Source organism: Ornithorhynchus anatinus, chromosome 5 (assembly GCF_004115215.2).
Source record: "Ornithorhynchus anatinus isolate Pmale09 chromosome 5, mOrnAna1.pri.v4, whole genome shotgun sequence".
NCBI lineage: Eukaryota > Metazoa > Chordata > Mammalia > Monotremata > Ornithorhynchidae > Ornithorhynchus > Ornithorhynchus anatinus.
The window spans coordinates 73,849,948-73,870,993 of NC_041732.1; the positions used below are offsets into that span (position 1 = coordinate 73,849,948).

The following is a 21,046-nucleotide window of genomic DNA, read 5'->3' on the forward strand; positions in this document are numbered from 1 at the left end:
ATGGGCTCCACCTGGGGTAGCTGGGTGGGGTTAGGGCAGGAGAGACCTAATTTCATTTGAAGAAGGTTGAGCTGCTGGCCCAAACCTCAGTCAGCAGGAAGAGGCTGGAAAAGAGGAGCTTTAGTCAGGTAAGGGTTTTTTTTTTTTTTCAGGAGATTTGATGTCATCTGCCATCTTTGTATGATATATACGTTTTTCTACCATACTGGAGTATGCTGATAAATTCTGTGATAGTTTTCTTTTTTTGCCCAATCTTTCCAGTATCTTAAATCTGCAGGTAGAAGTTTTGCTCAAAAGGTATTTCTAGGTGTGTACCAAAAGGAACCTGAGTGGATTTTCACTTCAGTTTTAGCCATAAGGTTCTATATTTGCTATGCAAAGATGTGCTAGCTGTGAGAAAATGAGACAGGGCTTTCTAGCAAAAATAGTGTAACTGGTGTATCATTCTTGGTGTCTTGTAGGTGGTTGGGCTTAAGCTGATTTATTCCTCTGAGGTCTGGCATGGCAGCATACTGTTCCCTTGTGGAAGAGGCCCAAGAGAGGTGTCTATGATTGGGTAGGCACCCAAAACCAACAGTAGCAGTGCTGGATGATGGGAAGAGGTCTAACCCCCATTGGTATATACAGAAGATCTGGAGAGGTAGAGGGGCCCTGCTTGGGACTTGTTGCTATTTACTGTTTTTACCTGGCTGCCATAGGCACCCCACCTCCCAAAGAGGTGGATGGGGCTGGAACCTGTTGGCAGAGCAAAGGAAATGGAGGGAAGATTAGAAGGGGTGCTTGAGTGGAACAAGAAAAACCTTCCTCAAAGAACTACATCTCTCAGAAGGCAAAGGTTTCTTTGCCTAGAAGCCCCAGAATGGGAACCTTTAAAAGATTTAAAGGGGAAGGTCTGGCCTTTTCTATCATCTGTGGGCTGGGAGATCTCACTCCCTGATAGTGAATAAAATCTTCAGAGAGGTAGATTTGAAAGTTTTGTGGGGGTTTTTTTTATGATATTTGTTAAACAGTTACTAGGTGTCACGCACCAATGTAGGAACAAGTAAAGTTGGACACAGTCCCTATCCCATAAGGGGCTTGCATTCTAAGTAGGAGGGAGAACAGGTCTCCCCATTTGACATTTGGGTAAACCAAGGAACAGAGAAGTTGTGACTTGCCCAGGATCACACAGCAAGCAATTGGCAGAGCTGGAATTAGAACCCAGATCTTTCTGACTCCCAGGCCCATGTTGTTGAACTGAAAGCCCCTTATTTTATTTCCTGAAATTTATGTATAAATTGTCAGGGAATTGTGTATAGGCATACCCTTGTTGTGGACCCCCAGCTTCCAGGGGTTTTTCCAGCACTAACTGGTGACATTCTTCATAAACTCCTCTCCAGTGTAATGGCCAGTGACTGTGGAAAAATCAGAATGGTATTTCTGAAGCACTTATGCCAGGCATCATACTAAAGTCTGGGAGGGATACAAGATAATCAGGTCACACGCAATTCCTGTCTCACATGAGACTCACAATCTCTAATTAGGAGTGAGAGCAGGTGTAAATCTACTAGGCCACAGTGCTTGTCTAAAGAATGAGTGGTGTTTATTGATCCCTTCTCTATTGAATGCTTGGGATTGAACAGTAGTTGGTACTCTCCCAAGCACTTAGTACAGTGCTGATTCTATTTAGTTGCCATTGTTTTTATGAGATGTTCTTCCCTTTGACTCTATTTATTGCCATTGTTCTTGTCTGCCTGCCTCCCCCGATTAGACTGTAAGCCCGTCAAATGGCAGGGACTGTCTCTATCTGTTGCCGACTTGTACATTTCAAGCGCTCAGTACAGTGCTCTGCACATACTAAGCGCTCAATAAATACTATTGAATGAATGAATGAATGCTCTGCAAACAGTAAATGCCCAGTAAATATGCCTAAATGAATGAATGGTGATCCATGCCCTCAAGGAACTCCTTTCCATCTTCTCTTTCTGTTCCTGTGTTTGCCTCTTTATCCTGTTCTACCCTCATACTTTTTTAATGAATGACAAGTTCATTGCTGAACAGCAGACAGAATGATATATAAATAAAGTAAGCAGGAAGACAAACAAGAGTCTAGCAGATGATAGCACAAATTCCAATGGGAAAGGCTACCACTCTCAGAAGCGTGAAGCATAGAGACGATAGGAGCGACAGCTCACCCTGTCAAGCACCTTTTAAACCCACTCCTTCTCGAGGGCTCAGCACATGGCCACCAGACCAAATACTAAGCACAAGCTGCTCACATAAATGGAGTTTTAATTCACCCATACATTTTCATAAGCCCACCTTGAACTGATGGTTCCCCTTGGCCCTCACAAAGATGAGTCCACAGGTGCAAACCATCTTTAGATCTGGTGCCGACAGTAGGATTCTGTAACTTCTCATGGGTGGTTGAACAGGAAGTTGTCACTCCTTGGTCTTTAGTGATAGCCATTCATCTCTGTCGGTGTCTCTTTCAGTGGTCCTGTTGCTCTCCACCTTTTGGCCTGATCCACTATGTAGAAGCAATGTGGTCCAGAGGTGGGGGGTGACAGGGAGGCACCCCCAAAATAAGATAGTCTTGGGAAAACGTGGGGCATTAGGATCCATCCCAAATGGCGATGGGTGGGGGGCTGGAGGAGTCCTATAGTGGCATAGGCTCCAGGAGGTGCTGTGGGCTGTATTCCCAAACAGGGGCTGAGAGATGCACGACTTTGTCCTGGGCTGCTGGAGCTGGTCCAGCAGTGGAGCTACGCCCCCGTGACTAGTGAGGGGAGTGTGGAAGAGGGTCTGTTCGGTTATATTTATTAAGTGCTTACTATATGCAGAGCACTGTAGTAAGCACTTGGGAGAATACAGTACCACAGAATTAACGGTCATGTTCCCTGCCTACAGTTAGCTTACGGTCTAATAATAATAATAATGTTGGTATTTGTTAAGCGCTTACTATGTGCAGAGCACTGTTCTAAGCGCTGGGGTAGACACAGGGAAATCAGGTTGTCCCACGTGGGGCTCACAGTCTTCATCCCCATTTTACAGATGAGGGAACTGAGGCACCGAAAAGTTAAGTGGCTTGCCCACAGTCACACACACAGCTGACAAGTGGCAGATCTGGGATTCGAACTCATGACCTCTGACTCCAAAGCCCGTGCTCTTTCCACTGAGCCACGCTGTGTCTATATCTATGCACTTGAGCAGGCATGGAAGCACAAGTGGTTCAGGCTCTTAGGGTTTGTCACAGGTGAGAGGGGACAGAAATAAGGCATTGGGGGGGGGGGGGAGGGAACGAGAGGGAGCAGGTTGGCTCTATGGAGCTCACCCAAGATCCCAAGGCTAACAGTGCAGCTTGGATCCCCTCTGCACCATGAATCCCTACTCCATGATATGGAAGGTAGGAGATGAGATGGAGTGAGGAAAACAACCTGGAGATGCCCTGCAGCATCAGAGTCTCTGTGGCATCCAAGGGGAGCACGAGTGAGCACGTGATGATGCATGGGAAGGTCGGGGCAGGGACCAATGTTACCTCCGAGGTAAAAGCAGTCTGGGGTTCACCTCTCTGCCAGTGAGCCTGAGAAAGGCAAGAGTAACAGAAAATAGCTTAATAAGTGATAGAACAACAAATCTGTATGAAAATAAATGCTATGACTTGGTGTCAGGAATGAATCAGGGAAAGTGGGAGAGTCAAGAGCGAATTACAGTTAAATGAATGATCTTGGAGAATAGTGAAGAGTGCCAGCTGGTATGCAGAAATGATACTGCAGGAAATGGGTCACAGAGGTTTGTTAGAATGATCGATTATTCTATTTTCCCCTATCCCAAATCTACTCCCTGCCTTCCCTTGTAGACTGTAAGCTCTTTAACACTGTACTTTCCCAAACACTTAGTACAGAGCTCTGCACTCAGTCAACGCTGAAAAAATATTATTGATTGATCTGGCTGTGGGTCATAGTCCCAGTCTTCTCTTCCCCTTGTGATCCTTCCCACAATTATATCAGAGTTCATGATGTGCTAACTGGGGCGACATAGACCTCATCTGGGGCTGTGACTCAGGGTGTCTATTAAGGGGAATCTGAAGATGTGAGCCAGGTCTAGGATCCAGCATCACTCCAAACCCAAAAGAAAAAGCACAAATGTTTGTTTTCAAGGCATAAAGGAAAACTTCACTGGTGCCTCCCAGCACATCTAACACGTTGAGAACAGGGAAGCAGTATAACCTTGCACAGCTCGGCATCTGAATCGCTCACTCGGCTGATTTATGTCCTTAATTAAGTGGGTTGTATTTTTGGAAAATCATTGGTTAAAAGACTGAGCAGATGTAGCCTTGTATTTATTATGTCAAGTTTATTATATTTTGCCTTTAATTACAGCTTGTGGGCCAACAGTGAAATAAGGATTTTAAGTAGATTGAACAAATCAGCCGGCAGAGTGATTTACAGTGAGGCTCCAAAAGATTGCTAGACCATTTTCTGTTCCTCTTTGTCCTTGGGCTTCTCTTCACACATCAAATCCAATTCCAACTGGTTTTCATTCGAGGTGATTTTTGGCACGAGCAACCATTTCCAAAGCCGACAAGTCTCCATAAAAGAGCATTGCCATCCAGCAGCAAAGATTAGAACTAAGAGTGGAAAAGCCTGTTCCATTGCATTCTCCTTCCCAGTGAGTATGAACTCGGGGTGTGACTAGGAACTGACATTATTTATGGTTGGTCTTAGCCAAGGGACAACAAAAAATTAACTTAAGCCTGAATTAGATGATCTGTTCTCAGAATGGTGGGAAGGAAGAGTCAAGCTTTTTTGCCACAGGAAACGTCTACCATTTGGTCATGATTCTGCTCAGCCTTCACATAATTAAAAAAAGAAGCCACATGGCCTAGTTGAAAGCCCCAGCCTGGGAGTCAGAGGACCTGTATTTTAATCCTGGCACCACCACATATCTGCTGTGACCTTGGGAAAGTCACTTAACTTCTCTGTGCTCTGTAAAATGGGGATTAAGGCTGAGATCCCCACTTGGGACATCGACTTTGTCCAACCTGATTGGCTGGTATCTATCACAACAGTACAGAACCTGGGATATGGTAAGGGCTTAACAGATAATATTATTAAAAAATCACTAAGGCTCCCCAGAGAAAAAGCTAAGACCGAATAAAATGTAAGTGCTATGAGAAGGTGAAGCCACTGAGCACTACCTTCTTTAGCTGTTTTGTAGATATTTGGGTGCCCTTCCAAATTAGTGCTCTGTTCCCTGGCTCCCTCTCCCTTCTGTGTCATCTGTGCACTTGGATCTATTTTTAGGCATTTTAGTATTTGCCCCACTGCACTTATGTACATATTTAAAAATTATATTAATGATTGTCCCTCTAGAATGTCAGCTCATTATGGACAGGGAACAGATCTACCAACCCTGTTGTATTGTGCTCTTCCTAGCGTATGCTCAATAAATCCCACTGATTGACTTCCCAGGCCAGTTGGTTCAGTGTGTGACTAAAGATCATTCTTTGCCAAATCCATCCTTCCTGCTAGACAGGCCATTTTTATTTTATTATTTTGGCTTATTAGAGCAAGGTGCCTATACAAAGTGGAAGGGCCTACTGGATTTCCGGGGTTATAAGGGGCGCGTGTGCGCTTCATTTCTCTCCTTCACCTTCATCTACAAAGTAGAGGTTCTTCCCTGATGAACAGAACCCAGGTTGCTGCATATGCACTCCAGGAGTTTTCCCTGGTGAAATAGAAAAGGCAGATCAAGGAGAGATGATGGTCCTTTATCACTTGCTAAGCAGAACACATTTCTGAGAGCTAATGAGTCACCTAACTGATTACGTGAATTATGAACCCAAGAAGCATCCTGTGTGGTTTTCCCAACGTTAGAAGTTACAGCACATCCTACTTGGCTAATTGCTGAAAACTTTTGGGATGCAAGCCCTAGGCCTTTGCACTTCTTGGGTGAAACCTACTTTTAAATCATCCAGGGGTTCAGCTTGAATGACAAACTCTGGATCTGCTGCAGTGTCTCGCTCGAAAACATCACCCCGTTCAGCCGTCTATGAAGACCTGGAAGAAACTGCAAGAGAGCATTCATCTCAAGACGCAATCTTGAGGGACATGGACTGTGTCATTCAGTCATATTTATTGAACACTTACTGCGTGCCAAGCATTGTACTAAGCCCTTGGGAGAATACAATACAATAATAAACAGACACATTTCCTGCCCACAATGAGGCTACAGTCTAGAGGGGACGTTTGTGATTGGATACACCACAGTGGAAGAATTGTGGAGCCTTAAGAGAAACCATGTGGCCTAGTGAAAAGAGCATGGACCAGAGAGTCAAGGGAGCTGGGTTCTTAGCTTGGCTCTGCCAATTGCCCGCAATGTGACCCTTGGGCAAAGTCACCTGGGAAGGAACCTGGAGGAAAGTATTTGAAAAGGGCCTAGGAAAGGTGGAGAAAATGTCAGCAAGTCCGACTCTCTCTCGGGGAACCAGCAAGGCCTAAGAAAAATAGCATGGGGCTGGAAGTCAGGTGACCTGGGTTCTAGCTATGGCTCCCCTACTTGCTCACTGTGTGACCTAAGACAAGTTACCAAAACTCTCTGGGCTTCAGTTTCCTCATCAATCCAATGGGAGAGGATACCAGCTCTCCTTCCCTCTCAGACTGTAACCCCTGTATATGGGAGGTACTGTATTCGGATTAACCTGTACCTACCCCAGTACTTAGCTCATAGTGACTGCTGAGCAAACAACAACCTTAACTCACTGGCAACACTGAACATGAACCATCTAAAAATCATTCAGTCGTACTTATTTGAGCATTTACTGTGTACAAAGCACTATACTGAGCACTTGGGTATAACAGAGTTGGTAGACATGGTCCTTCCCCACATATAGCTTATAGTTTAAAGGGAGAGGCAGACATTAAAATAAATTATGGAGATGTACATAAGTGCTGTGCAGCTGAGAGCGGGGTGAGTATCAAGTACTTAAAGGGTGCAGATCTAGGTGCAAGAACAATGCAGAAAGGAGAGGGCTTAGTTGGGTAGACTTCTTGGAGGAAGAGTGATTTTTTAATTAAGGCTTTTTTTAAGGTTATTTAAGTGCTTACTATGTATCAAGCATTGTTCCAAACACTGAGGTAGATAAAAATCAATCAGATTGGATACAGTCTCTGTTTTACAGGGGGTTAACAGTCAGTTGTATTTGAGTGCTTACTGTGTGAAGAGCACTCCAACCTGCTTACCTTGTATCTACCCAGAGCTTAGAACTGGGTGCTTAACACATATAACAAAAAAAAAATCTCTTTTCTATGTTATCTTTATTATTGCCTTCTCAGTCATTTTCACTATCATTTGGCCCTGCCAGACCCAATCATATTGGTATCAGAAGAATCCTTTTGTTGGGAAAGAAATCCCAAATTTCAGTGCAAGTTTGTCTAATCCAATTTCTCTGTACATTGTGCAACTTGATAATATTTAGAATTTGCCTTATTTATTTTCCTACATCAGTGATCTCATTTAAGCCTCCTGCCATCCCTATAATGCAGAAATTACCATCCTCATTATGCAAGAGAGGAAAGTAAGGTCCAAAGCATGTGTACTTTATCCAAGGCCTCCCAGTAGGCTGGTGACAGAGGTGGGACTGGAATGTGGATCTCCTGATGCTTTCATCAACACCAATAGCATTTGTTGAAAGTCTCCTGTGGGTGAGAGCACTGTCCTAGGAGTGGGGGAACATGCATTAAACCTGAAGGCTCGGTTCCTAGCCTCAAGGACGTTGCAATCTTTTCACTAATCCTCACCATCCTCTCCCAAACTATATAATGAAACATGAAGAAGCAGCAGGACCATAGAGTAATAGTGAAAGTGATAGGTCCAACTATATGGAGCAGAAAAGACAATCAGAATGTATCTGAAAAAAATAGATAGTAGAGAGGACTGCCTCCCTCATCTGAGGTCATGGTAGAAGTAACTCTTAGCATTAACCAAGCCTTCCAAGAGTTTAATATTCAAGGACATGGGGAGTTTGAATTTGTGCTTACAGGAATTAGATGAATCTTGGCTATGTTTGTTCTAAAGCATTTCTAAAATTCATTTAATTTGAAATTAAAATTGTTTTGCCTTAAAACACAGTCTTGAATAAATTTGTGTTCATTTACAAGGGTTTTTAAAGGAAATGTGACTGATTTTCCTGAGCCTCTCCTGCTCTGGTTTGATGGTTTAAAAATTCCACAAGGTCCACTCTGAGCACCTTCTGCCTGAAGCAACCAAAGCTTGAAAAAATGATATGGGAACGAAGGAAGGAAAATAAAGACATCTCTCTAGATATTTCCTCAAGTCTCAGGTGTACAGTAATACTACTGTGATATTTTGAAGGTCTTAGTAATATGTCAAGATACCAATCACTGGGGTAGATTGGACACAGTTCTTGACCCACATGGAGCTCGCAGTCTGAGTAGATGGGAGAATATTTTGCCCATTAGGAAACTGAGACAGAGAGGGTTACAAATCAGGCAAGTGGCAGAGCTGGGATTAGAACCCAGTTCCTCTGACTCCCAGACCCATGCTCTTTTGACTAGGCTGTGCTCCTTATGACTTGATAGAAAGATTAAAGTCTGGGAGCCAGGCTGGTTATCCAGTTGTCACTGAACATAAACCTTTGTTAAATGTCTTCCTGAATTTTGATGTAGCTAAACTGGGTGTGACAGCCTTTTCAAATTTCTGAATGGATTCTTGAATGACTTGGAATTACATCTTTGTTCCAGAAGGACACCATCCCCGGCTTTCTCTCCCCAAGACATGGGAGTGAGTTAAGGAGATTGTGGAATCTCATTTTATTTATCTTAGTTCTGCTAATGGAGATCCTAAGTGATATTAAACATTTACTATGTCCCAGGGACCGTACTAAGTGCTGTGGTAGATACAGGATATTAGGGCTGAACACAGTCCCTGTCCCAAAAGGAGTTCACAGTCTTAATCCCCATTTTACAGGTCCATGCTCTTTCTACTAGGTCATGCTGCTGCTATTTGTGTGCGGAGAAGCCCCTAGAGAAGACTGCTTGTAGTTTTGGTTGCTCCTCCTAAACTCAGCTCCTCATCTGGACAGATACTTGTTGGATAGTTTCAGAGGAGATACTATCCACAGTTATAAGAACTCCCTTCTCCAGGAGGGGCAAATCTACTCTATGCTTGTTTGGGTGCTGGGCAGGATATTTCAGGGGCTTTAGGAGTTGCAGGTCAGGGCCTCTGATTAAGGAAGCCCTTCAAAAATCATAACTGTATGCATGAAAATGTATCTATTCTATATGTTTAAGACTGAAATAGAATAACAGAATAGCTTTAATAAAAACACAAGTTTAGTATGCAGGTAATAGCCTCAGTTCCAGAATTGTGATCATTTTTTTAAGGAGGAAAAAGACTTGTAAACAAGGGCTCCATAAAATCTAATAGACCCAGCACTACAGGAGAGTTAGTGGGACTCTGTGAGGAGCTTGCCCATTTTAAAACTGCCTGCCATCAATAGACTAATAGTATTCTGGGGTGGTCTAAATTCAATGAAGCTTAGAAGCAGATGGATGAGATATCATTATTATTATTGTATTTGTTAAGCGCTATGTGCCACGCACTCTTCTAAGCACTGGAGTAGATATAAGGTAATCAGGTTGCTCCACATGGGGCTCACAGTCATAATCCACATTGTAAAGATGAGGTAACTGAGTCACCGAGAAGTGAAGTCACTTACCCAAAGTCACAGATCTGACAAGCGGTGGAGCCAGGATAGAGCCCACGACTTCTGAATCCCAAACCCGGGCTCTTTCCACTAAGCCACGCTGCTTCTCATTAGTATCTTTAATTCCTTCTAGTCCTGGAATTCTGTCATCTCTACCACCTCCTTTAATTCCCCCTCCAGCCCCAACCAAAAAAGAAAAGTCTGAATATATAAGGAACGTGTCTACCAATTCTGTTACTCTACTCTTCTAAGCACTTAGTACAGTGTTCAGCACGCAGTAAGTGTTCAATAAACGATTAACTCCCAAACTGCTATTATGCTTAACCTAAGTACATATCCTGACCAGCCTTAACTACTGCCATCAGGCTCCTTGCTGGTCTCCCCTCCTCCTGTCTCTCAGATCATACTTCACCCTGCTGCCTGGATCATTTTCTAAATAATCCTTCAGTTCACATTTCACCACTGCTCAAGGACCTCTAGTGTTTGCTCTTCCCCCCGACATCAAGCAGAAACTCCTTACCACCGGCTCTAAAGGACTTGATTATTTTGCCCCTTCCCACCTTACCTCTGTGACTACTTACTGTAACCCAGCCCACACACTTCACTCCTCTAATGCCAACTCATTGTACCTAGATCTCACCTATCTCGCTGCCGACCTCTCGCCCACATCCTGACTCTGGCCTGGAGTGCTCTTCATATTTGACAGACTCCCCACCTTCAAAGCCTTACTAAAAGCACATCTCCAAGAGGTTTTACCTGACTTAAGCCCTCATTTCCTTTTCTTCACTCTTCTTCACTTGAAATTTGCTCCCTTTATTCACCCCACCCTCAGCCCCACAGCACTTGTGCCTATATACCTGATTTATTTAAATTAATGTCTATCTCCATCTCTAGACTACAAGCTCCTTATGGGCAGGTACATGTATTCCAAGTCTGTTGTATATTGTACTCTCTCAAACACTTCGTATAGTGCTCTGCACACAGTAAGTGCTCAATACATTTGATTAATAATATGAGAAATGGCACACTGAGACAGAATCCTAGGCTGACAGAGGTACCAGAAGATGCTGTACATAGTCATAACATATTAATGTCTGTCTCCCTCTCTAGACTGCAAGCTCTGCCAACTATCCCAAGTCCTTAATACAGTGCTGTGCATACAGTAAGCATTCAAATGTGATTTGAATTATTGACTGATGCTTAGAGGTAGGTGATTATTCTCCTTAGTGCCCCAGTGGTGAAGGATGAGCCTTCTAACACCCCACACAATTCCTTCATCATGGGCTTAGCCTGCACAGATCTATTGAATCTTTTCAAACTTTCTTTATTTCCAACATCCCAAACCCTTTCCTCAAGAGTCCCATTATGGATCTTTTCATCCGTGAATTTATACAAACTCAATTTTAACCTCCTCCAATTTTCTCTCTCTCTCTACCATGAATTTATCCAAATCCTCTTGACCTATTTTTACATTTTCTGCCTCCACAACCTTTGGTAGTGCATTTTCCTTCCACCTAAGACTTTCATTCCAAATGGATACAGCTTCTAACACCAAAGCCAGTACTCTTATCCCCCACCCTGTCCCCTGCTGGATTTGATGGGAAACATCTTGATCAGTACACACATATGTTCCTTCACTCTGATTAATGACCAGTCAGAGAATCATGCCTGCCGGGGATGGGGGCGGAGGGGTGGAGAAGGGCAAACATCCCATCTGGATCCACAGCCAGTCCAGATTAGTTTGTTTCACCATTAGCACTGGGAGAATTATTCAACCTTTTCCATCCTCCCAGTTCCCCTAAGTCTGAGTGGATGAAATTTAGATTAGGCAAGTCTGTATAATCCATCATTCATAGGAAATCACTTGGGGCTAATTTTGTATGAATTGCTTCCCCAACCTTAATAATAATCAGGCCCTGGCTCCTTCCAATAGGCCATGTTGCATTTCTAAATAATCTATTGATCAGTGATATTTGAGTACTTACTGTACACAGAGCACTCTACTATTGTGTGGTAGAGTACAATGTAATAGAGTTAGGGGGCATGATGCCTGCCCTCAAGGAGCTTACAATAAAGTTGGGGAGATTGACATTTAAGTAAAGTATGGTTCTGGAAAGAGGCCAAGTCTAAGGATTTGCACATAAATACTGTGGGGAGGGGAGCATCAAAGTCCATAAGGGATACAGACCTAAGTGCATAAGTGACAGAGGGGAGGATGAATAGGATGGGGACTTGAACCAACAGTCAGGGAAGGCCTCTTGGAGGAGATATAATTTTAGTTGGGTTTTGAAGATGGGGATGGCATTTAGTAAGCACTTAGACCCCTGTCCCCTACCCTCCCCATTTCGTGCTCCTAATGGCCTGATCTTGTGTTCTATTGATAAAAATTGAAACCATCAGTTGTGATCTCCCTAAATCCCCACCCCTCATTGCTCTCCAGTTCCTTCCTCTTCTTTCCCCTTCTTTAACTCACCCATCTTTCCCAGCAGTATCTCAAGGAGTTCTTCTGCCTTCTTTCAAAATCTACCCCCTCCCTCCACTTGCATCTCCATCCCCATCCCTTCCCACTTTCAAAACACACGCCTCCTCCTTTCTTCCCTCCCAGACCACTATCTTCAGCCATTCACTTTCCAGTGGTTTCTTCCCCACTCCTTTCTAACATGCTCATGTTTCCCTTATTCTAAATAAAACCCTCCCATGACCCCACAGCTCTCTCCAGTAATCACCCCTCTTCCTCCTACCATTCCTCTCCAAACTCTTTGAGTTAGTTGTCCACACCCACTGCCTCTACTTCCTCTCCTCTCATTCTCCTTGAATTCCTCCAGACTGGCTTCTGCCCACTCTGCTCCATGGAAACCTTTTTCTCTAAGTTCACCAAAGATTTCCTTCTTGCCAAATCCAGCAGCTTCAGCTTCATCCTAATCCTCCTCATCCTCTCATCAGCCCTCAACATTTTAAATGACCCCTTTCTCCTGGAAACATGATCTCACCTTGGTTTCACTGTCACTGTCCTCTCCTGTTTCTCCTTTTATTTAACTAGTTACTCATACTCGGTCTCTTTTATAGGCTCCTCCTCTGCCTCTCAATATCTAACAGTGGGTGTCTCTCGAGATTCAATTCTCTGTCCCCTTCTATTCTCCATCCACATACACTCCCTTGGAGAACTCAGTCGCTACGATGGCTTCAACTACCATCTCTATGTCGATGATTCCCAAATCCACATCTCCAGTTCTGGTCTCTTTCCTCTTCAGTCCTGCATTTCCTACCACCTTCAGAACATATCTACTTAGATGTCTCAGTGACACCTAAAACTTAGCATGTCCAAAATAGAACTCATCTGCCCATCCAAAACTTGTCCTTCCTCTTTCTTTCCCATTACTATGGACAACACCACCATCCACCATCCTCCCCGTCTCACTAGTCCATGACCTTTTCATTATCCTAGACTCCTCTTTCTCATTCAGCTCATATTCACTCTGTCAAAATCCTGTCACTTTTACCTTCACGGCATTGCTAAAATCTACCCTTTCCTCTTCACCCAAACTGATCCAAGTATTCATCATACACCACTTTGTCTACTGCACCAGTTTCCTTGCTTACCTCCCTAGCTCCTAACTCTGTCCACTCCAGTCCATACTTTGCTTAGCTGCCAGGATTATTCTACAAAACCATTCAGTCCACATCGTTCTCCTCCTCAAGAACCTCCAGTGGCTGCCCATCCACATCCTCATCATGCAGAAACTCCTTATCAGCTTTAAGACACTCAATCAGCTTGACCCTTCCATTTCAAATCACCAATTTCCTACTAAAACCTAGCCCACATGCTTCAGTCTCCAATATCAAACTACTAGCTGTACCTTGGTCTAATCTGTCTCACTGCAGACCCCTTGCCCACATCCTGCCTCTGCCCTGGAACTCCCTAACCTTTCATATCCAACTGGCCACCACTCTCCCCACTTTCAAAGCCTTATTAAAATCACATCTCCTCCAAGAGGCCTTCCCTGAATAAGTCCACCTGTTCCCAGTCCCTCTCTCTTCCGCACTACCTATGCATTTTGATCTGTACTCTTAACCTATTTGTTACAAAACACTTATGTGCAGACCCATAATTTGTCTGTCTCCCCCTTTAGACTATAAGCTCCTTGTCAGTCAGTTGTATTTGTCAGTTAATTGTATTTACTGAGCCCTTACTGTGTGCAGAGCACTGTACTAAATATTTAGGAGTACACTAAGAAAAGACACATTCCCTGTGTACAACGAGCTTACGTTGATTCATTCCATCGTATTTACTGAGCATTTACTGTGTGCAGAGCATTCTAGATCTCCTTTTGGGCAGGGAACCTGTCTACCAACTCTACTGTATTGTACTCTCCCCAGCACTTATTACTCTGCACAAAACAAGTGCTCAGTAAATATCCTTATTTGATATTAGATGCAGTATACTTAGATCAGACTTAGTCCCTATCCCACTGAAGGCTCCCACTATAAGAGAGGTAGGGACTGTCAACTCCTTGTGGTCAGGGAACATGTCCACCCACTCTGTTATACTGTACTCTCCTAAGCACTTAACGCTGTGCTTTGCATACAGTAAGTACTCAGTAAATACCGATGATGATTTGACAGTTTAGGAAGTTGAAGTCCAGAGTGTTTAAGTGACTTTGCTCAAAACCAGTGTCAGAGCTGGAACTAGAATGGGGTCCTTCTGAATGAGTTTACTGTATGTTTCCAAGGAATAGCTTTGTCAGTGCTGTGATCCTCTGTAGAAGCTGACGTGGTCTGAATAGGGCTAAGAGCTAGAGCACAATTTTCAGAAAGTTCGTTCCTTCCTTTAACATCCTTTCAAGTCTCTCATCTATCTTGTAAGCCTTCAGACCAATTTCCTGTCTATTTCTTATTCACCTCAGGGTTGATTTAAATAATGATACTAGGTGAGTCGAATTATCTGGCTAACTGTGAGCCAGGCCAGCGAACGTACTAGAATTATGTGTAATTTTCTCTCTTTCTCTCTCTCTAGTTGGAGTGATCTGCAGCTGGTTTTACTGTGCACTTTGCCTCAATTTGGAGAAATTAGACCTCTTTAGCAATGTAAACCTCACCCAGACCAGAGTTTACATCATTAATAACATTACTAATATTGCTCCTTCAAAAGCATTTCTGAAGTAAAGAAGAGCTATTTAACTACAATCAACATCGCTGTTTCAGTTATGAAGAAATATGAATCAAAATCTTCACAGCTGGTTATTACCCTCCCAAAAATTAAATGTACAGTGAGTTAGAAAAATGCTTTTTTTTTTTTTCCCTCTCTGCAAAGCCCAAATTTGTAGCAGTGATTATTAAAAAAAAAAAATCTGGTGTTCCACTACTGTCTGGCTGTGTAGTTACTAAAATGGAAGTTCCAGAAACATTTGATCAGATGGAAGCCACAAACAGAACAGTTCATTTGTATGAATCAATTGCCTCAGGAGAAGACCATTATGCACTAAGACGGGGATGTCTCATTTAGGGTGAATACAGTAAATTAAACATCTGATTTGGAAATATGTTGCTGGAATGTTTCCAGTTCATACTAAAGTTTGTCCGTATTAGTTTCCGAGAGGGCTTCTGAATGAGAGACTCGGGCACTGAGGGAGAATCAGCTCTTCCAGGGATTGTACTGGGTTGTCCCAGGAAAAGAATGAAAATGTAGGTTGGAGTTGTCTCATTGTATTGTGATGGATTACTCCCTGATATTGACTCACTGTGGAAACATGTCTAAGGGTTGTTGCTGGAGATGGAGATCAGGGTCCCGTAGACTTATTTCAGTGCCTACCATCTGTTTGTTTGCTATCCTCACCTCAGAATAGCTTTTGCCTTAGATGGCAAAATTTCATTTTGGTAAAATGCAGGAGTTTGAACTGAACATCAGGTGGCCTATTGGAAAGAGCATGGGTCTGAGAGTGAGAGGATTTGGATTTTAATCCTACTTCTGTCACTCGTCTGCTGTGTGACCTAGGGAAGGTCATTAAACTGCTCCGAGTCTCAGGTTCTTCATCCATAAAATGGTACTAAGCACTTGGGAGAGTACAGTACAAAAATGAGCAGACACATTCCTTGCCCATAATGAGCTTATATTTTAAAGGGAATGATAACTGTAATTTTTGGAGAGTTGAACATTCTGTGTGATTGAATATTGATTGAATTCAACACTTCACTGAATAGTATTTATTGAGTGATGACTGTGTGCAGAGCACTGTAACTAAGTGCTTGGGAAAGTACAGTACAACAATAAACGGTGACATTCCCTGCCCACAGAGAGCTCCTAGTCTAGAGTGGGAGAAACAGACATCAATACAAATTAACTTACATGTATGTACATAAGTGCTTTGGGGCTGGGAGTGGGGAAGAGAGGCCCAGGTGGGACAGGGACTGGGTCTGATGTAATATTCTTGTTCCTCCCCCAGGATATAGTACAGTACTCGGCACTTAGTAAACAATTATCCAATACTATTTGGAGACTGTGAGCCCACATGGGACAGGGACTGTGCCCAGCCTGATTTCTTTGTTTCCACCCCAGCGCTTAATATGGTGCTTAGCACATAGTAAGTGCTTAACAAACACCACAGTTCTTACTCTCTGAATTGGGCTGATTGAGATGCTGCAAGCCTGAGTCGGGATAACTAGATGAACAGAACATCCCAAACTCATTTTTCTTGGCTGTCTGAACATTTGATTGTCACCACCCCTCACGCTCCGCTCCTCTGCCACCCACCTCCTCACTGTCCCTTGGTCTCGCCTATCCCGCCGTCGACCCCTGGGCCACGTCCTCCCGCGTTGCTGGAACGCCCTCCCTCCTCACCTCCGCCAAACCGATTCTCTTCCCCTCTTCAAAACCCTACTTCAAACTCACCTCCTCCAAGAGGCCTTCCCAGACTGAGCTCCCCTTCTCCCTCTACTCCCTCTACCGTCCCCCCTTCACCTCTCCACAGCTTAACCCTCTTTTCCCCCCATTTCCCTCTGCTACTCCCCCTCTCCCTTCCCATCCCCTCAGCTCTGTACTCGTCTGCTCAACTGTACATATTTTCATTACTCTATTTATTTTGTTAATGAGATGTACATCGCCTTGATTCTATTTAGTTGCCATTGTTTTTATGAGATGTTCTTCCCCTCGACTCTATTGCCATTGCTCTTGTCTGTCCGTCTCCCCCGATTAGACCGTAAGCCCGTCAAACGGCAGGGACTGTCTCTGTCTGTTGCCGACTTGTTCATTCCAAGCGCTTAGTACAGTGCTCTGCACATAGTAAGCGCTCAATAAATACTATTGAATGAATGAATGAACGATGAGTCTTAAATTAGTGGCTTTCCACTGTTGGAATGAGCATGCTTTCCTGTGACTCAGTTTCCGGACCTGAAAGTTGGCAGTATCAGGAATTACTGCTGCCTAGGTTTCTAAGGCCAGGGATTGGAAGAAGGGCATCTGGGGGCAGACCAGTTAGGGTTCCTTCTAGGACATGTAAGCTATATGACAGACAGCAGGGGCTTGGTCACTCCTGGGCACTGTGCCATGCAAATGTCCAGCGAGTCAATGGGATTTATGGAGCAATTACTATGTGCAGAGCACTGTACAAAGCATATGGGAAAATACAATAGAAGAGAGTTGGTAGGCACAACTCTTGCCCCTAAGGAGCTTACATTCTATAATGGGAGTCAGACATTAAAATAAATTACGGGTGGAGGAAATAGTAGAGTATAAGAATACACTTAAGGATATAGCATATATGAAAATTGTATATTCATTCAGTCGTATTTATTGAGCACTTACTGTGTGCAAAGCACTATACTAAGCACTTGGGAGAGTTCCATACAACAAATGGACACACCCTCTGCCCACAATGAGCTCACCTTGTAGATACACATCCTTCAGGGATGTGTTAGATCAATCTGTACTTGCAGTGAACTTAAAGAATTCCCTTTCTTCTGCTTAGATAAGCTGCACATTTTCTAACCATCTCCCCTCACTATCTGCCTCACCTTTATCAAAGTAACTCTGTCATTGTTTACCATTTGCTAAAAGACACCATGTAACAGGCTGGCCTGTTAACTGGACCATTGATTAGCTAATATTAAGGAGCTAAATTGTTATGCATTACCTGTTTGACAGTAATAAAAGTCTCTCCCAGAGCAGCAGGTGGAGTTAAAAGTGAAGATTGAGTAAGGAATGAAAGACAGGAGATGGAATCATAAATATTAGACTAATGTAATCTATAACCAGAGCCAAGGCCCCTCTCCAGGCTGTGCCTAAAGTGTCATTTTAGAACATTTTCTCACACCATCTGTATTCTGAAGGTTTTATTTAAAGATCTGAATGACCTGGAAGATCATGCAGAAAAGAAGGGGTCAGGCCTGCTTAACTAGGGCCCTCTGATGCCCAGCAAGATTGCCACAGTGGTCCTAAACAGGGGGTGTTAGGGTCTTTCCTTTCAAGGACACGTTTCTCCACTCCTCAAGAAACTCCAGTGGTTGTCCATCCACCTCCACAGAAACTCCTCACCATTGGCTTTAAAGCGCTCAATCACCTCACCAGCTTCTACCTCCCCTCGCTACTCTCCTACTAGCACGGCTCAGTGGAAAGAGCACGGGCTTGGCTTGTATCCTCTTCAGTGCTTAGAACAGTGTGTTGCACATAATAAGTGCTTAACAAATACCATCATTATTGTTATTATTACTACAACCCAATGTATACACTTTGTTTCTCTAATGCTAACCGTCTCACTGTGCCTGGATCTTGCCTATCCCACTGCCGACCCCTCACCCATGTTCTGCCTCTGGCCTGAAATGCCCTCCCTCCTCATATCTGACTGTCAATCACTCTCCCCAACTTCAAAGCCTTATTGAAAGTACATCTACTCCAAGAGGTCTTCCTTGACTAAACCTCCCTTCTGCACTGCCCTGATGGGCTCCCTTTGTTCATCCTCCCTTCCAGCCCCTCAACACTTATGTACCTATCTATAATTTATATTAATATCTCTCTCCCTCTCTCTAGACTGTAAGCTCATTGTGGGCAGGGGAAAGTGTCTGTTGTTGTCCTCTCCCAAGCACTTAGGATGGTTCTCAGCACACAGTAAGCACTCAGTGACTATGATAGAATGAATGAATGTACGAATGTTGGGCATTCTCTCCCAAATACCATCATCATCAAATTGGATTATATGCTGCACCTATATTGTGAACTTCTTAAGGGCAGGGATCAGATCGTGACCATCAGTTTTACTATATTGTACTCTCCCAAAAGCTTACCTAGCTCAGCCCTCTGCACAGTAAGCACTCATTAAAAACCATTGAATTGATAATCAGTAAATGTCTAATTTGGTACTTCTGACTTTGATTTCAATGCTGCCACTTGACTGCTGCCACTTGCCTGCTATGTGACCTTGGGCAAATTACTTCTTCCCCGTACTTCAGTTTCCTGAGCGGTAAAATAGGAATGAAATGCTTGTCTCCCTTTCCTTTAGACTGCTAGCCCTATGTGGGGCAGGAACTTTTTCTGATTATCTTGGATTTATTCCAGTAGGGTGCCAGGCACATAGCGTATACCTGACAAATACCACTTGGGCTGAGAAAAGCACTTAGGTTTGTGCTTCTAGATAATCATTATAATATTAAGTGCTTACTTTTTGCAAAGGTAACATGATATCTACTGGAGTAGATTCAAGTTGATCAACCTGGATACAGCCCTTTGTTCCACAAGGGCTTCACAATCTAGAGGGTATAGAAAGCAGATACTGTATCCCCAATTTACAGATGAGGAAACTGAGGCACAGAGAGGTTAGGTGATTTGTCCAAGGTCACCCAGTAGATGAGTGGCAGAGCTGGGACTAGAAACCAGATCTTCTAATTCCCCGGTAGGGGCTCTTTCCACTGAACCACCTTGCCTCCCACTATAATGCAGAACTTCATAATTGTGAAAATGCTGTTCTTTATGATCAGGAAGAGCATGTGGGAACAGCATCATATGTATTTCATGGCACTCTTTGTTCTTTTGTGTAAGCTTGTTCTGGGCAGGGAATGTGCCTATTTATTGTTGTAATAATAATAATGTTGGTATTTGTTAAGTGTTATGTGCAGAGCACTGTTCTAAGCACTGGGGGAGATACAGGCTAATCAGGTTGTTCCACGTGAGGGTCACAGTCAATCCTCATTTTAGAGATGAGGTAACTGAGGCCCAGAGAAGTTAAGTGACTTGTCCACAGTCACACAGCTGACAAGTAGCAAAGCCGGGAGTCGAACCCATGACCTCTGACTCCGAAGTCCAGGCTCTTTCCACTGAGCCACGCACTTAAACAGTGCTCTGCACATAGTAACTGCACACTAAATGCAGTTGAATGATTGAAAGTGATTTAGACTTTGTTTTTGGGGATGTTTCCCATTCTTCTTGTCGCTGTCCCTTAGGCCTTCTCTGCTACTGCCAGCAACTGCCCTGATGCCATCCCCCTGTCAATTATGTTTGATTTGCCCCCATGCCACTCCCCTATCCCATGCTCCTTCTCCTTTCTGTATCTTTCCCCACCTCCTCACCAACCCCCCCCACACACACATGCAATTTGATTACCCCCAAATTACATATATGAGAATATACCCTACCCCCAACCTCAAATATCAGCCATCTTAACAACTCCTTTGGGGATCCAGGCTTTCTAGAAATTGAGGAGATAGACCTAACCACCAGCCCCATTTTCCATTAAACTGAAGATCGAGTGAAAAGAGAGAGAGAGGAAAGGTGGATAATGAACATGGTGTCAGGTGTGGAGATTGAGTTTTTAATAAAGCAGTCGCAAGTAAGGCAGATCAAAACATCCTTCACTCCCCCGCCATTTCCCGAAAGAAGTATGGTTAGCCTCAAGGTAGAAATCAATGTTCAGAGCCCTTCTCTATTTTCAGAAGTGATAAGTGCTGTGTTTAATACATAACCGACATGGCTGTTTGAGAAGCTGCCCATGCTGAGGAAGACAGGGCTGTAGAATCTGCCAATAAATTTCCCTCCCATTAGAAAGAAATCACGCTTGAAAGTGCAGGGCTTGAGAATGGGAACTACCTGAGGACAAGATGTTTGGGAATAACAGCCACATTGATTTCCTTCATTTACACCTTTTTGTCCAGAAGATCCACTGCATTCGGAAGAGAGAGGGACATAGTACGGGCCAACTTATTTTAATATGTGTCATCCCTGAGGAGACCGATAGGGATCTCTTGCATTGTACAATGCTCTGCATACAATAAGTGCTCAATAAATATCACTGAAAGGGTTCTAGTCCCAGTCATGCTACTAACCTGCCCTGTGACCTTAACCTTTCTTGCCTTCAG

General features: G+C 43.6%; 1 long non-coding RNA gene across 1 annotated transcript in view; it reads left to right on the forward strand.

The window, feature by feature from the left end:
• LOC114812022 overlaps positions 1–14,990 on the forward strand; it is a 67,413-nt gene extending 52,423 nt beyond the window's left edge. Inside the window, exons 3-4 of the long non-coding RNA XR_005660031.1 lie at positions 4,362–4,650; positions 14,724–14,990. This is a non-coding gene — a long non-coding RNA (uncharacterized LOC114812022). The remainder of the gene's footprint in view (positions 1–4,361; positions 4,651–14,723) is intronic.
• Positions 14,991–21,046: the final 6,056 nt, after the last annotated feature.